Source organism: Spermophilus citellus, assembly GCF_964194105.1.
Source record: "Spermophilus citellus genome assembly, chromosome: 1".
Taxonomy (NCBI): domain Eukaryota; kingdom Metazoa; phylum Chordata; class Mammalia; order Rodentia; family Sciuridae; genus Spermophilus; species Spermophilus citellus.
In genome coordinates, this window is record NC_138182.1 from 150,980,237 (window position 1) to 150,997,076 (window position 16,840).

General features: G+C 37.2%; 1 protein-coding gene across 1 annotated transcript in view; it reads right to left on the reverse strand.

Moving 5' to 3' along the window:
* CNOT6 (CCR4-NOT transcription complex subunit 6) overlaps positions 1 to 16,468 on the reverse strand; it is a 77,395-nt gene extending 60,927 nt beyond the window's left edge. The window contains exon 1 of the mRNA XM_081281662.1: positions 15,847 to 16,468. The gene's annotated coding sequence lies outside the window, so the exon portion shown is untranslated. The remainder of the gene's footprint in view (positions 1 to 15,846) is intronic.
* Positions 16,469 to 16,840: the final 372 nt, after the last annotated feature.

Sequence of the window (16,840 nt, forward strand, 5' to 3'; positions counted from 1 at the left end):
GTAATTCATCACATCAATAAATTTAAAGACAAAAATCAAATGATTATCTCAACAGATGGAGAAAAAGCACTTGCAAAATACAGCATCCACTCACACTCAAAATGCTAGAAAAACCAGAGATAGTAGGAACACACTTTAACTTTATAAAAACTATATATGCTAAATCCAAGGTTAACATCATTCGAAATGGAGTAAAACTGAAAGCATTCCCTCTAAAAACTGGAACAAGACAACGATGTCCTTGTCACCACTTCCCTTCAACATATGCCTGGAAACTCTAGCCAGAGCAATTATACAAAAGAAAGAAATTAAAGGATATGAAAAGGAAAAGAAGAGCTCAAACTATTCCTATTTGCCTACGACATGATTCTATATTTAGAAGACCCAAAAAACTCCACCAGAAAACTTTTGGTACTCATAAATAAATTAAGTAGCAGGATATAAAATTAACTCCCTTTAATCAATTGTGTTCATATACATTAGTGATCAATCAACTGAAAGAGAAATTAGGAAAACTATCCCATTGACAACAGCCTCAAAGAAAATATTTGAGACTCAATCCAAAAAGAGAGGTGAAAGACTTCTACAATGAAAACTACAGAACCCTACAGAAAACTTAAAGAAGGTCTTAGAAGACAGAAACATCTCTCATGTTCTTGGACAGGCAGAAATAATATAATTAAAATGGCCATACCTCCAAAAGCACTAAACAGATTTAATGCAATTCCCAATAAAATCCCAATGACATTCTTCATAGAAATAGAAAACGCAATCATAAAATTTATTTGGAAAAATAAAAGACCCAGAATAGCCAACACAATCCTTAGTGAGGAAAGTGAAGCACAATATCAGACCTTAAATTACACTAGAACTATAGTAATAAAAACGGCGTGGCATTGGCACCAAAACAGTCATGAACACCAATGATAGAGAATAGAATACACAGAGACAAACCCACATAAATAGTTATCTCATACTTGACAAAGCACCATAAACATACAATGGAGAAAAAATTACCTCTTCAACAAATGGTGCTAGGAAAACAAAATCCAAATGTAGGAAAATTAAATTAAACCTCTCTCACCCTGCACAAAACTCAATTCAAAGGTGATCACAGGCCTAGGCATTAGACCAGAGACTCTGTGCCTACTAGAAGAAAATGTGTGCCCAGTTCTCTATCATGTCAGATTAGGACCTGACTTTCTCAACAAGACTCCTAAAGCATAAGAAGTAAAATCAAGAATCAATCATTGGGATGGTATCAAACTAAAAAGCTTCTTTACAGCAAAGGAAACAATCATGAACACGAAGAAAGACCGTACAGAATGGGAGAAAATCTTTGCCACCTGCACCTCAGAGCTTTAATCTCCAGAAAATATAGAGAACTTTAAAAACTTAATACTAAAAAAAAACAAATAACACAATCAATAAATGGGCTAAGGAATTGAACAGGCACTTCACAGAAAAAGAAATATGAATGGTCAACAAATATATGAAAAGTGTTCAACATCCATAACAATTTGAGAAATACAAATTAAAACTACACTGAGATTCCATCTCTCTCCAGTTGAAATGGCAATGATCAGGTATACAAGCAACAATAAATGCTGGTGAGGATGTAAGGAAAAAGGTACTCACATTGCTGGTAACACTGCAAATTAGTGCAACTACTAAGGAAAGCAGTATGGAAATTCTTCAGAAAACTTAGAATGGAATCAAAATTTGGCCGTTATCTCACTTTTCAGGATATATCCAAGGAATTAAAATCAGCATAATATAGTAACATGGCCACATCAATGTCATAGCAGCTCAATTCACCATAGCTAAGCTAAGTGCCCATCAACAGATGAATGGATAAAGAAAATGTGGTAATATACACACAATGGAATATGACTCAGCCTTAAAGAAGAATGAAATTATGGCATTTGCCAGTAAATGAGTGGAACTGGAGATTATCATGCTAAGTGAAATAAGCCAATCCTAAAAAAACCAAAGGCCAACTGTTCTCTCTGATATGTGTGTGCTAACTCACAATAAGGAGGGTGGTAGAAGTTCTCTGGATTAGACAAAGTGGAATGAAGGAAAGGAAGGGGGATGGGAATAGGAAAGATAGTAGAATGAATGGGACATAACTTTCCTATGTTCACATATGAATACCCAATCAGTGTAACTCCACATCATGTATAACCACAAAAATGGGAAATTATACTCCATGTATGTATGTTAAAATTCATTCTACTGTCATGTGTAACTAAAAAGAACAAATAAAATTTTTTAAAAAACTAGTTCATATTAAATTTTTTTAAAATTATGTGATAAATGTGTATTTTGACAAGGTACAAAATGTGTTTTTGTTAAAGGCTTTCTGAAGTTAACTTATTTAGTTGGCCAGATTTTCTTCAAAGGAAAAATGAGTCTGAGTTACAGCCAGTCTCATTTGATATGATAAAGAAAATACTAAATTTGCAATCTTTCTTTTCTTTTAGACATTTTCTACATTTTCTTTTGTCTCCATTCTTTATTTATTTATTGAGCGAGGGGTGGGAAATTGAACTGGGAATTGAACTCAGGGGGCACTCAACCACTGAGCCACATTCCAGTTCTACTTTGTATTTTATTTAAAGACAGGGTCTCACTGACTTGCTTAGTGCCTTGCTGTTGCTGTGGCTGGCTTTGAATTGGAGATCCTCATGTCTCAGCCTCCAGAGCTGCTAGGATTACAGGTGTGCACCACTGTGCCCATCTCTCCTTCTCCATCCTCAAGCTTTATTTCTTTTCCAATCATCACAGAGGAAAAAAGGAAGAAAGACAAGAAAGGAAGAGAGAGAAACAGAAAGAAAGAAACTCAAGTGTGGAAAGCCCCTATGTATGACTCAAGACTCCTCTCAGGCCTGAGAGGAGAGGCTAGAGCTGAAATGACCTGAAGAGGTAGTGAAAAAAACTAATCTCAATGCCAATTTACTTCTTCCAATGCATTTTTAACAATGTCTCAACCAATTTTTCACTAAATTCTAATTACTTTTACCTACTGAGGAGCTCTTAATCTGTATTCTCCATTTTCACTGCCACTGAAGTTAATATAGATCTTACGTATTTTTCAACTTCAACTATTACACAATCCCTCTTTGAGTACTATAATCATCTTCCTAATACATGCCTGCTCACGGCACTCTCCTTATTAAAAATGTAAAATGGCTCTTCCTGGCTACCTAAATAAAGTGCAAACTTAAAAAATAAATGAATAAAAGCAATTTTTTTTCTTCCTTTGCAGTACTGGGGATTGAACCCAGGACCCCTTAGCCAAGCAGTTTACCACTCAATTACACCTCCCAGCTTTTTTATTTTTGAAACAGGGTTTTCCTAAGTCACCCAAAATGGCCTCAAATTTGCAATCCTCTTGCCTCAGCATCCTGAGCAGCTTGGATTATAGGTGAGCATCATCATACCTGGTCTCCCAAGTCTTTTGCACTGAAATTAGCTATTCTCCCATCCTTCAGCCACTTCTATACATCCCCCTCACTAATAGTCCTAAATTAGAGCAACCCTACTTTTAAGTCACAGTCTTTCAACAAATTTGAATTCCTTTACCAAAGACCTAAACTCCTACTCACACTTCAAATAACTCTTATTACATCTTCTAGCCCTTCCTAAAGACAAAAGTTCAGTACACTCTTTTGTGCATTCCATACGTGTTTTCTTTACAAAATTATTCATTCACCAAGTTATTTACTGAGCACTTAGTGCTAAGCACTCTGCTAGGTGCTAGAAATAAAGAATAAATAAATTCTTAAGTTTAATCTATGAAGGGGCAAACAAAAATCTTACAACAGTGTAATCAAGTTCTTATAATTGGTACTCATGCTTTTAAAATTACAACTAACCTATATACCACACTCAAATTATTCTTCCTAAGACTGAATTCTAATTACACTGCAAAATTCAGTAAAAAGAGCCACAAAGGATGGAAGATTTAACTAGACTGACTTCTGGTCCTATAAAAGCTTTGAAACTATGAATCTGTCATCTCTTCTACTCCCTTTTAAGATCTCTATTGCTTTAAGAGAAAATAAATTCAAACTCTACAGTTCTGAATTCAAAATGCTCTACCTTTCCAGACCTTTATTCCAATGTCTCTCTGTACCTTCTGATGTAATCAGCAGAATTACTGCCATTCTTCAGTTACGCTCCACAATCATAAATGGCACAAGCTGTTTTTCCATAACAAAGCAACCATGAATGCTGTCCACAAACTAAGATTAGACAAAACAATAACAGAATTTTGTTGAATGTCCTTCAAAAAACATTCTTGCTTTCAGAAGTAGGCCAAAATACAAAACTTGTGTTTATAGCAATCCCATGCCAAATTTATTACAGTCCATTATTTCCATACATTACAGTGAAAAGAGAACTCAATGAAAAGTGCACAAATTTCAAAAGAGGAACAGAAATGAAATCCAAACCATGCTTTCAATGGAAAGAGAAGTAGGAAAACAGTGATATAATTAAAATGGAAAAAGAAATAGTCAAAAAAGGAAGTTGAACATAAAAACAACTTTGGTATTTTTCATTTCATAAAAAATAAAAAAGCCATTAGGCCTGTACTTTGAACCCCTCCCCAGTTCACTCTCTTTTAAAATATACCACAAATGACAACTCATTCACAGATACCTTAAAATATTTTAGGTGTAACACTAACAGAATATAATATACACTAAGAGAATATAATAAATATTCTGTTTCCATAAGGATGTGGAACATTTCCATCAGTATCTAAGACATTTTAAATGTTATGTAAACACAATATATTGATAAATATGATTATTTTATGGCTGAGATGGCAGGCCCATAACACACATTTTTCTTTTTTGGTGCTACTGGGAATTGAACCCATCAATACTTTACTACTGATTTACACCCCCAGATATTAACTTTTTTAAGACAAGTTCTCACTTAGTTAATCCTTATGAGGGGATTAATTGACTGATTGGATTATCCAACCATTTCACCTCTAAATCTTCTTGCATTGTTTCACATATGAGCTTTTGGGGGATAGCACATATCTAAACCATTAGAGTCTGAATCTAGTATAGATAAAACCAGTTGGCTCCCTTGGACTACAGTCCTAATCCTTTTTTTATAACTTCAATTCAACTTAGGTACTTCTATTGTCACTGGAAACCTAAATCATCCTGCCTCTCAAAGTTATGACACTCCTTTTCTCCTTTTAGCTAGGTTTCATATATTGACTAGTAAAAGAGTTTACACAATAATAAACCTTATTTAGCAAGTGTCCTTAGTGGCAAAATAAGTACCATTAGTGTCCTGTCAGAAAACAAAACTACAAAATAACAACTCTTCTGAAAAAGATGGGTTGTCTAAAACGCAAAGCTTAAGTCCTAGCTGGGTTTTGAGATTGCTATTTTAAATAGCTGAAAATACCATGGCAGGTATCTAACAACCCATGATAATGTCTCAGAAACAAAGTACCTGAATAGCCTTAGGAGGAACAGAAAAAGCAGTTAGTGGGAAAAAAAAACAAGGTTATCAAAAAGTTCGTACCAAAAAATGAAATTATCACCTTGATCTTCAAATCTGCCTTCTTCTTATGATCCCCACCCAGTTTTCAAAACAAAAATGAGTATGACAGTCTCCAGTTCCAGCCCATTTCAACTCCTAAATCTCTCACTGAATCCGCCTTAATTCCTGAAGTATTTACATGAGCTATTCCATCATCATAATTCATCCTAGATACCATTCTTGGTCCTAAAACTACATCTTATTCATCTTAGTACCCTTTGAATCTGGCACTGCACCTAATACAAAAGATCAAATACAGTAAATACAGTCATCACATGGTAACTGCAACCGGTCCTAGGACGACTGGTTCCAAGATTTTCAGTGGATAGCAAAATTTGAGGATGCTCCAAAGCCTTTATATAAAGGAGCACAGTATTTGCATATGACTATGCACATCCTCCCATATATTTTAAATCATCTTTAGATTACTTATAATGCCTAAAACAATGTAAGTACTATCTGTGTAACAGCTGTTAGATTGTATTGCTTAGGAAATAAAAAAAAAATTGTGTATGTTCAGTACAGATCCAATATTCCCTCCAATATTTTCAGTAGTTGGTTGAGTTCGAAAATATGGAGGGCTAACACTATGTTAAACTAAAATACCAGAGGAAACTCATACTCAATCACAAAATAATGTGTGCTTGTGACCTGCCTGCCCCTGTGTGCCTCTAGCCTCATAATAGATCTCCCCAATTTCTATTTACCTCTCATAAATCTATGTCTTTGCATATGGTATTCTTTCTGCCTGAAATGCCCCAGATATCAAAAGATCCCTAGTTATCCTTCAAACGCTAACATGAATATCTAATTTCAAAAGGTCCATTACAACCTTCTTCCCTGTCCCTCCCAAACAGTATACTGTTTCCTGTTTTGAACTATTCTCAACCTTGAAAATATGTCTACAGCTGTATTCATTAATACCACCTTAATTTTTTGAATATATCTAACTCACCCTACAAAAACATAGGCTCCATAAAATTTGTATATTTACATCTCTCTAGCCTGGCAGACAGTAGGTACTCAGTGAATGTTTACATGAATTCAAGGAAGGAAGTGGTGGTAGTTAAATTTAAAAAAAAAAAAAAAAAAAGCAACCATTTTACAAGAGTGCTAAGAGAAGTAAAAGAAGTTGTGACTATCTTACCAAGAATATGAAACACTGATAACTTGGTTTCTAATGTTGAAGACAAAATCCAGAGAAACCAAACAGAAAGAACCTTCCTAGTATACAAGGAAACGGAGAACATTGGTTCTAGGATAGCCTGGGATAAGAAGCAAGGGAACAAACTATATAAACTTTAATCTCAGTAACATGTTATGGCCAAATACAAGTATAAACAGATGCAGGTAATGGCAAAAAATGTGTTAAGCACCTATCTGCTATGTACTACACTAAGTATACAACATTTAACTGTTTTTTTTTTTTTTTTGAGCACTTACCACCTGTCAGATCTATTAGGCACTTCACATGTTATATCATTTAACCCTCAAATAATCTTGTAAGTACACCCTATTAGTCATTTTATATTAAGAAAGTAAGATTCAGAGAATGAGTAATTTATTTCAACCCATCTAAGTCTGTGCTTTCAACTACTATGCAATAATGACCTTATTATCTTAATATAATTCTCACAGCAACCCATGAGATAGAAGCCATCCTCATTTTATGTTTATAGATAAGGAAACTGTTTCTGATTTTAAATATTAATCTCCCTCCAGTCTTATATTCTTAATAAACAACAGAGCTGAGATGTCAAGCTAGAACAGTCTAGATCCAAAGCCTCTCTATTTCATCACTGCCTCAAACTACTCTATAGGATTCTATCTATCAACCAACAAGTTCATTCTCTAAATACAATTTTCCATTATACAATGTTTCAGGAACCATGAGCCCCTATTTATGTCTCAGGCTTATCATCTTTCCCAAGCTAACCTTATCACTATATTCTCAACTCCTGATCTCTCTCTAAAGAGATCTCAAACCCATCATCTCTGGATCCTTTTACACTTTAAAATTAACTGGTACCTCAAGCAGCTCTCCTTTATGTGAGTTGTAGCTATCAAGAACCAATCAAATTAGAACTGAGAAACTTAAAAATATTTATAAACTCAAAAATAACAATTTATCATATTAACAAATGACCCTGCTATGAAAAGTAACTTTTTAAAAAACAAGTAAAAATTTACTGAGAAGGGCAACAGTTTTATATTTTTGCAAATATCTTTTATGTCTGTCCACTAACATGCACAGCACAAAAACAAAACTATGATTTGTGTGGTAAGATTTTCACCAAGACTAAAAGGTAAGGAGCAGGAGGCTATCAAACCTAAATCTGTTCCCTTAGCATGAGACAAGCATCTAGATCACCTAGTCCCTAGCTTCAGCACCAAATGATAGGCATCAACATAAATCCTTTCATTTTTCTTACCTTTTGCAAGATTTTTCAATTCTACTTGGTACCCTCTTTCTACAACAAATCATAATATTCTAGTTACCAGTACCTAGAGGGAATTGGTCTCTGTCAGCGTTCCACACTTATTCTAGCTGCTAAATAACACAGGTAAAACACAGTACTCATCACATTATCAACATTCAAATATTCATTTGGGAAGTTCTTAATATACAAGGAATCAATTTTGATCCAGTCATTTCCCCCCCTAAAACTAACAAAGAATATTTTCCATGAAATGCTGACCTTACAAAGCATCAATAACACTGGAATCTTACTCAAAAGTCACTGATAAGGTTTCAAAAAATTTGAAAACACACCTAAAACACGTGTGTTCTAGTGAAGATCTGCTACACACTGCTTTGGGACTGCCATTTCCAAAATAACAAAACACTTCCCAGAATGCTTTCAGACTAGATATATGGTGTATATATTTTACCAACATGACAAATATTCTTATGTGGACTCCAGTGAGGTTTTTGATCCATAATCAAAAAGTATTAAGAGTCTGCCAATTAGTAACTGTGTGTCAACATGATTAGCCACCAGTGCAAATGGTCATAAATTTGGGCAAGTGGGTCTCCCTATACAATCAAATCTACAACAAAAGTCCATTCCAAGCCACAACAACATGACAGTGTGTTCAGCAGAAAAGGGAAGAGTACAACACAATGTCAGTAAGAATACAAACTGACCTCAGACAGATCTATTAGAGAAGTCCTAATTCTGCAATGTGTTTACCTTCATCTTTAAGGCTTAAATATCTTCACTTATAAAACAGTACTATCTGTTCACAATTTTGGTGAGAGAGTTAAATAACACATGTAAAACACAGTGCTCATTACATTATCCACATTCAGATAAAAATCTTTTTTCTTTCTATGACTACAAACCCTAAATCTTTGGATTTCCTATAATAATTTCCCTAAAACTGTGAAACAAATGACAATTCTTTAGATGTCCAAAATAGTTTTCATTTCCAAAAAATTTTAGATTGTAATAAAGGAAATTATCAGTCTAAAACACAGAAGTTAGCTTCATCAGATACTGCTTTATGACACTGTGGGTTACTTACAACTACACATAATATTATGAAAGAAAATATTTTACCTTCAAATAAGCTGAACTCAAGTCATTTTTTATTTAATTTTAGAGTGTCATATCTTCTTTTCTGTTTGGTCTTTAATGAGCTGGGCCTCCTAATACAACTATCACTCCATACTCAAAATCTACCGAATAAAAATCTATATACAATCAATGAATATACATAGATTGAAGCAGACCCACTGCCTAATTCATTAGGTCTCCAAGTTTGTAACAAGTAACTTCAGGGGGAAAAATTATCTAATGATTCCCCATTTGCTCTCATTCCATATTTAAGACTAGTGGCACATATGTATAATCCTAGTAATTTGGGAGGTTGAGGCAGGAGGACCGTAGGTTCAAGGACAGCCTCAGCAACTTAGCAAGGCCCATCTCAAAATAAAAAATAAAAAGGGCTGGAAATGTAGTTCAGTGGTAAAGCACCCTTAGGTTCAATCCCTAGTAACCCCCCATCCCGGCCAAAAAAACCTGCACCAAAAATTCAAATGAACTTTGGGCTATGGAGCTCAAGTACAAACCTATCACAAGGAACATGTAAATAAATCCTACATCTTCTAGTAAGTGAAGACTGAAAATTCTACTATTATGATTTCACACCAGATAAACTCCACCTCTAATGAGGAATAACTTTGTTTTTGAAATCAATTCCACCAAAAAAAAATGCATATGACCAAATAAAAATTCAATTATTCCAGCCAAACTATCAAGGAAAAGTTTGAAAAATAGGTAAGTAAATATACATTAGAAATGTACTTCCTAAGTTTTGACCTTAAGGAATCAAAAAATTGACAACTAACACAGATGTCTACTTCTTTCTACTTTGGCCTCCTCTTTGAACTACTACTCTTTTCCTCTCATTTTCAAACAAGAGTCTTCATCATAACCTCCCATGTGCCCAATCCACAATCTATATTGGTCCCATAAAATTTTTCTCTGCTTATATTCACCTACCTGGCAAATCCTATCCACCCATTTTCAGACTTCATCCTCCCCTAAACTAGGAGACCAGTTATTACCACTGAAAACTTCCTCTTTCTCAGCACTCTTATCAATTTTGGCCTCTGTAATGTTGCTACTTCCTGTTCTGCTTTTATCTCCTTAACCACTTTACTTCAATTCTGCCAAAAACTAAATGCTACCTGTTCCTTAAGAGGTCCCCCTGCCCTCTCCTCTTCCTGTTCTATATTAAGTTTCACAGCTATTTATTTGCATACTTACACTCTTCCAGCAGTGTCCATAATTCTCAATATTTTACTTCTGCTACAAAAGCCTAACTTCCAATGCCAAAGACATAATAATCAAATCTATCAAATCTTCCACCAACATACAATCTACATACCTGTTAGACATACTCATCTAAATATTCAAGAGTTAAGAAAAACTATTCAAACTCTACCACTTTGCTTGTCCAAATCTGCTCTTCTTCCTCTATTTCCCAAGTTAAATCCTACCAAGTTTCCCAAGGTAAAAAATTTCTGAATCATACCTTTCCTATTTTTATAGTTCACTGCTTGTCTATCTCTAATTCTAATATCAAAGTTATTATATACTTTCCTATCTCTTATGACTTTGATTTCTTAGGAAGATCTAAATGAACTATCACTCTACATGTAAATGTTATCATGCAGTATTTACATGATATTCTCTAATTCCAGTATCTTAACCCCATTAATCCAGCTTCCACATTTTTACTATGTACCCCATGAAAATATATGATGTCATATACACCATTTCTCCACCCTATCTACCAAAACTCTCAGTGGATTCCCATTCTATACAGATAGAAGTTCTAACACTTTAAGAAAACACCTAACACTATTTACAAGCTGTTTCTGACCTCTTCTTATTCCTTTCATCTTTGTATCCTATGTTCCATAACCCAAGCTGTAAATTTGATTTTGGACATGCTATTTCTTTTCCCTAAAATATCCTACTCAGCCTGACAAATCCCTATTTATTCCTCAAGATCCAGCTCAAAGACATCTGAGGTCACTCCCTCAAGTTTCCCGAGAAGAATTAAATTTTTCCTTTCTAAGCATGCCCAAAATGGTTTATATATTCCTAACTGATATAACCTGATGAGTGCTTTTTGTCTTTCTGTTCACACCATTATAAACAAGACCATAACCCCCACAAAGGTAGTGTCTAAACAGTACCTGGGACACAAGGGTTGCTCATTAAGTATTTTTGGAACTGAGTTATAGTACTATTATTATTGGTTTGTTTTGCTTTTTGTTTTGTACTGGGAATTGAATCCAGGTAATTGAATTGATATCCACTAAGGTACATCCCCCAGCCCTTTTTTCTTTTTTTTGACCGAGGGTGGGGGGAGGCAGATGTGTCAGGGATTGAACTCAGGGGCACTCAATTACCAAGCTACATCCCCCAGCCTATTTTTTCTATTTTATTTAGAGAAAGGGTCTCACTGAGTTGCTTTAGCACCTCGCCATTACTGAGGCTGGCTTTGAACTCACGATCCTCCTTTCTCAGCCTAAGATCCTCCTGTCTCAGCCTCCAATCCTTCTGTCTCAGCCTCTAGAGTGGCTGGGATTACAGGCTTATGACACGGTACACAGCTCTTTCTTTTTTTAAGACAGGGTCTCACTTTGCCAAGGCTGACCCTGAACTTACAATTCTCCTGCCTCAGTCTCCCCAGTTGCTGGGATTACAGGCTGCACCACCACATCCAGCTTATAGTACTATTTTCAAGTGCTATATTCAAGTATAATCAGTTATGCTATAAAACAATTGTTTTGAAAATGTGAATTTTTTCCAACATGAATGATATATTAGGGAACAATATGAATATAATGCAAATTTCTCATTTGCTTATGTGCAATTTTGTCTGCAAACAACACTAAGTAAAAGTAGAAAACTGCACCCAATTGAAATAAGATGAAGAGAAATACATAAAACACATTTAAACACTCACTAGCTAAGTCAGTTTACCTTGTGTTATGAGTGACCGTTCATTTCTGGGGTGAACAATTTTTTATCTGATTTCAGGTAACTCTCCTTCCACCAATTCACAATAATTCATAAGCAACAACCCTTCTGAGGTCCATTTGTACAAGCAAATTAGATATTTTTCACCTTAAATTACCACATTTGTTGTGTATTTACATCGTAACTATTTAACATGTATAAAAAGCTCCAACCAATTTTTTAGTTTTTTTTTTTAATGTGTCACTGCCAAAGTTTTTAAGTGCTATATCCTAATCTCATTCTTTCCCATAGGACCTGTGGTTTCTCCAGTACAATTTTGCACAGCACAGTGACTCTAAGGAGTCTATATATTGCTTTACAGCAGAACTGACTATAAATTAACAGCTTTATGAGTTCTTTGGCTTTATATAGTTTCAATATTCCAATTTCATTAATTTACCAAGGAGAAAACTCTGTCTTTTCCCAAAATTTCACAACACATTTACAGACCAAATCCTAACAAACCATTGGGACAGTCATAACCTTAACTTGGTGGCTTTGAAGTCTGGTGAGCATAAGGTTAATTTTTCCAGCTAAGTTCTCTAGTCTGCCTAAGCCTAACTCAGAAAGAAAGTTCTCAAACCTGAACTTTCATGTAGGGCTTTCATTTTTTGGCTGCTTTTAACATCTCTCCCCAAAATACTGACATTTTTATTTTAAGTGACCCTCTCTTCTACAGTAATTGAGCAGAGCCCTCAAGCCCACTACAAGGGACCACAGACAAGAGACACCACCACATCCAAGTGAAAAAGAAGAAACTGTCAGTAACATCTCTAACGATTTGATTTTAACTTGTGTTGGCTCCACTCTACTCTCCACACTGATGCAAAATTGATACCTAAATCACTTTGCTCTCCTGTTTAAAGTATTTTGACTCCCTACTTTGCTGAGAAAGGAATAAACTTCATTTCTATCTTCCCAAGCATGGTCTTTCAAAATCTAGGTCAGACACACCTCGAGTTCCTCTCAAGTCACTCCCACTGTTTCAATAACACCTTACCACTAGCCTTACTCCAACATCTGACACCTCAGTACAAACCTTCTGTTTGAAAGGACTCCCTCCCAAGTTTGACAAGCTCCTATTCAGTGTTAGTGTTATAAACCAGTTCCAGACCTTCCATAAGTTTAATCATTCTTCTGTTCTTCCACAGCATCTATTAAGCCTATATAGCAAAATTTAAGTATATATTAAGCCTATATAGCAAAATATAGCAAAATTTAAGTATATTCATTTTTTAATTCTCAGTGTCCAACACTATGGCTAGCATATGCTATTCCTTGACATGTTATTTAAGTTTTGAAAAAATATAAACAGATAAGGAAGAGAAAGAGCCCAGAGAGGGTAAAGTTAAGGCAGCCAAGACCACCCCAATCCCAGATCCAAATAATTATTCTGTTCCTCATTAACTACTTGTTCAAATACCAAAATCTGGCACATTCCTTTGTACCCTAATGCACATATGTGTATAGTATAATTACAATTTAGCTTACTCAGGATCTCTTAACTTCATATACAGTGTTTTATTACTCACATTTCATTTAAGATGGCTACCTCTAGAAAAAACTACATCAGAAGATTTTGTACAACTAGAAAATTAGAAAATTAAAGTTGGGGAACTTTCTTTTCTAAATAATACATTAAGTTCCAGTCACACAACAAACTTGTAGAAAGCATGACATACCCACAAACAAAAGTACCTTCTCCAGTAAAACACATTCTTACCTGAACCTATTTGGAAATTTTTCAAAGTGAAAAATGCTTTAAACCAGAGCTTCCCAACCAGTGGACCTTGCATATGGGAACGAGTTACAAACATGCTGAAGATACTGACCCCTCACCTGCGAGCTGCCTTACCTATTTATTTCAATATGCCTTATATACATTACCCTTTTTGGTTGCATTATATATAAAAAAGGTGTATGCATTAAAGAATATACAAAGACTAATAGGGGTATAGTGGAATATCTAAGCATTAATCAAAATACATACTTACAAATTCCTACAATGTCTTTATTTGTAGTCAGGACCAAGCTCATGTCTGTTCAAATGAAGGAGTCTGAAATTTTCCAACAACTGCAGTTTTACTTTGCCAACAAGACTTAAGAAACATGAAAATGCCTACAGATTGAACAGGTATTCAAAAGGAGGCTTCTTTAGCTATGTCACCACTTATCATCTGAAATTATGCAAGGATTGACTTTCAGGGAGAAACTTCAGTCTCAAAAAAAAAAAAAAAAGTATCTTTATCACACAGTCTCTTTTGACCATTTCAGTAACCATCCTGTTCCTCTACTGAGAATTAACCAGCCGTAACTACCTTAAATAATTTCTATCCATTAAAAAAAAAAAAAACCCTTCTTTCCCAAGGGAACAAATCATCAACAATTACACACTCTCATCACACTTTCATGCCCTCCACATAACTGTTATATCTTAAGACAAGTCAATTTAACCTTTCTAGGTCTCAGTTTTCTCATGAGCAGCAGTTCAAATATTTTGTTTACAGCAATATGACTGGACTAGATAGCTGAACTAAAGACATTAAGTAACTTTTATTCTGAATTTTAAAAGTCTTCACACACATTAAGGACTGTGGTAACTATCTTAGCAACAATTACCAAAAAAGAAAGTCTTCAAAACCTTTTGATCAGTAGCAACAACAGCTCCTAAGCCCTTCAAAACTGTTCTGAAGTGGTGATAAATTTTAGTGTACTATGAAAAATACAAAGTGCCATTACACACCATTTTATTTTTGTCTTATTCATATTTACTTTCTTCCTCTCCAAAGTTAAATTCCAAGGCGCAAGTAAGCAAGAATATTCAGTACTAGCAATGATGAGACAATTCACCTGGAAAACAGGTAAATATAAGAACTCAAATTTAAGCAGATTATTTCAACAACGTCAGCTTAACACAGTAACAGCAAATCCAAGATCAAGCAAGACGACCATTCACAATGTTGTCGTTTGGTTAACAGTTAAAGAAAAAAAGGTTACAGGTGTCTATTAGCAAGCTCTCTCAGGGAACGAGCGGTGTTAAGAGTCAAAGGGAAAAAAAGGTTCCCATAGTAAATGACTGGTGCTGAAAAATGAAAAGCCAAGATTTAATCTGCGTTACTGGAGAAAATTGCTTAAGTAATTAGTACTATCTCCGTGACCTCAACAAAACCATACTATAAATCTCTTTTTATCTGGTGCTTAGTGCTTTTTCAAGCATGTAATTCACCGCTTCCCCAAAAAAATATCTGAGTTAAACTGAATTTAAAAAATTCGGGGAGAGGGGGGAGCGGTTGGTTTCCCGCTTGGCGGTAACTGCGGCTACGGAGTGCGAAGTTCCACACTCCACAGCGCGCACTCCCAGAGTCACTTCCAAAGTTGCCACCCGTCCAGGACACGAAACAGGGATACCGGCTGCTGAGGGTGACCGGAGCCTGGGTCCCAGAGCTAGGGCGCCCGCCCCCGCCCCTTGAGCGCCGCCTCCACCACCGTCAATCAACGTCCTCCAGACTCGGCACGGGGGCGCGGCCCCGGAAAGGCGGTCGCGTCGAGAGGGCGCCCCCAACAGCCGCCAGCTTGGCAGAGCGAGTGTGACTGCCACTCATAAAACTAAAGTTGCCCGCAACCTATCCCGGCGTGCTCCGGCTACAAGCGGCACGACCGACCTGAAGGGCCGTGCGCGGCTAGTCGGGGAGCAGCCCGGGTCGGGCCTCGGGCCCGTCTCGCTCACCTCTCGAGGTGCGCCGCCTTCCTCCGCCGCTGCCACCGCCTCCTCCCTTTGAGTGCAGCGGGGTCTGACCTGTGGAACCACCATACCAGTCCCGCCCGCTGCTGCAGCGCCGCCACCGCCGCTCCTCTGTCGCCTCAGCCGCCGGTCTTTGTTTCCACTCCGAGAGCTACCGCTTCAGTTGCCCGCCTCAGCCGCCCCGACGGGCCACCACTACGCCCTCCCGCCCTCTCGGCCCCCTGGCTCGCCCTCGTCGCTGCGCCCACCGCCGCCTTCTCCTCCGCGCCGCCGACGCCGCCGCCACCGACGCCGACGCCTCCTCCTTCGCGCCCCCCTCTTTTTCATTGAAAGCAAACAAGCATCATGGCGGCGGCCGCCGTCCCCCAGCCAGCTAGCGCCCCGACCGCCGCCGCCGCTCCAACATCCCGGCAGCCCATTGGTCGCTGCGTCCAGATGCAACCATCCTGCGTCCGGTTAGGGGGGGGTCGCTCTTCAAACGCCCGAAGCCCCGCCCCCTCTTCCCTGTTTTGGGGAGCATTGAGCCGGCCCGGCGCGCTGCAGGGACCGCCCTCCAACCCTCTGTTCCCGCTCTCCTCACTCCTTTCCTGCACCGTTGCTTCTATTTTTCTCTTCTTCCTAACGGTCCTCCCTTGTTTCATCTCCTTTGTTGTCTCTGGTGGTTCACTTTTATCTCTTCACTTTTTTCTTTTATTTTGCTTCTCGCGATTTCTTCTCAGGCCTTCGCCTGTCAATCGCTTGGGAACACAGATCAGCTTGCAGACTTTTAACCTCAGCCAGTGTCTTAATCTGCCTAAAGACCAAATACTCAGTCTTTAACAAGTCGAATAATTCTTCCTGTTTCAGTTTTGCAGAAAACAAATTAATGGCCCATTTCTGTCCACTAATGGTAGTTCAGTCTGATAAATTAATGGACAGTTTTGCGGCCCTCGCTTGAGTTATTGACCACAGCTGTGTTCAAAGATCAGGCTGTTCTGTT